We start from the raw sequence: 1,715 nt of genomic DNA, 5'->3' as shown, positions 1-1,715 counted from the left end.
CTATATACCTGAGTTTAAATGGTTTACGAACCAAACCCGATAAAAAACCACATAAATCCGGTTTGAAACCAATTTGAAAACGATTTACCGTTCTAACTTCCCAAATTTCAAAATTGCTTTACTCTATCAAGTAGCTTTTGTTTCAGTACCAGAATCATTGACGTTATCCAGAAGAGAAAACTCTAGATTTTGACCAGAAACATCAATCATCAACTAATCTTCGAAACTTATAACACTACTAACCGTAGAATCACTTTTGGAACATTCATCAGTGTCTCCATCTTCGATTAATTTAGCAGGCTTTATATAGTTTGATTCCATTTCATTGCATATGATAGCTTCCATTGAAGAACCTGCACNATTTTTTCCCTTGTATACACAATAAATTAAAATAAGTGACACATGTTTTATATAGTTACTTTTGAATTTGTTAATACATATCCTTTATATATCATCATGCTCATTATTATTTTGATTTATCCACTAAAATTGTATATATTTAACTTTTATATGTTACTAGATAAGGGCCCGCACGATGTGCAGTTATAATTGTTGAAGAAAATAAATCTTAAACCCTAAAAAAAATTTTAAAAATATTAAAAAAAATATTTCTTGAAGTAAATATATTAATAATTTTAGTTAAAGAAAAAAATCATATTTGTATTTACCTTCATACACTTATTTATATTTTTNGCAATAGATAAGCAAAATTATATCATAAAAAAAAAATCAAAGATCAAATCTTTCGATATAAACATGTAAATTTATGTAGATATAATGTTATTTTCTTAATNGAGTACAAATATTATTATTGTACATTTTCAAGAACATTTCACAACTTATTACAAAATATTTTATATGCAAATAATTCATCAAAACAACATATAATTAATAACCACGTATAATTTTATTGTACGTTTTACCATTAAAAATATGCTCTTACACCCAAAATTATTTTATTGTTAAAGTATGCTATTTATCACCACCTTAAATGTCTTTTAAACAAATTAAACAAATTTTATGTTACTTTACTTTCATTTTGGCATAATTATAGTTCTTATAATTACTAAAATTGTTTTGTGTCATAAATTTTTTAACCATGAATTTTTTTACTTCAAATATATTTTGGATGAAGAATTGGTGAAAATTATTAACTCGAGTACAACTATTTTATGACCAACCCAATAAAAGTTTTTTATTGAGAAATTGAAAGAAATGTAATATAACATAATAAAAATAAAAATTTGAAAATTATAATCATGATGGTATATATAAGTTTTAGATAATTGAGACATACAAAATAAAAACTTCATAAACAATCCAAAACATGACATATGTTAGATCAGATTGGTGTTGTGGAGTTGGCGAAGATCAGATTTTATTGTTGGGTGCTAGATGTCTTCGTCGAAGCCCTTCCCTGCTTCACGCAGAATTGGAGGCTCTACTTTGGGCAATAGAGTGTCTACTCGCTAATGGAGTTGTTTGTCAGCGCTTTGAGACGGACAGCGCCGAATTAGTTACGATGATTCAATCTCCTGAAGATTGACCGGCTTTCTCAAATATCTTTGACGATTTTCATCTGCTTCGGGCCACCTTTCCTCTCTTCTCCCTGTCCAAGATTCCTCGTTCATCGAATTTGAGAGCGGATTGTCTTGCTCGGTCGTCTAGATCTTTAAGGTCATCTATTTCGTTTGTAAATTCTTTCCCTCCAAGTT

This window comes from Camelina sativa, chromosome 8 (genome assembly GCF_000633955.1).
Source record: "Camelina sativa cultivar DH55 chromosome 8, Cs, whole genome shotgun sequence".
In the NCBI taxonomy this organism is placed as follows: Eukaryota; Viridiplantae; Streptophyta; class Magnoliopsida; order Brassicales; family Brassicaceae; genus Camelina; species Camelina sativa.
The sequence above is the reverse complement of the archived record's forward strand: the minus strand, read 5'-3'. Positions refer to the sequence as shown.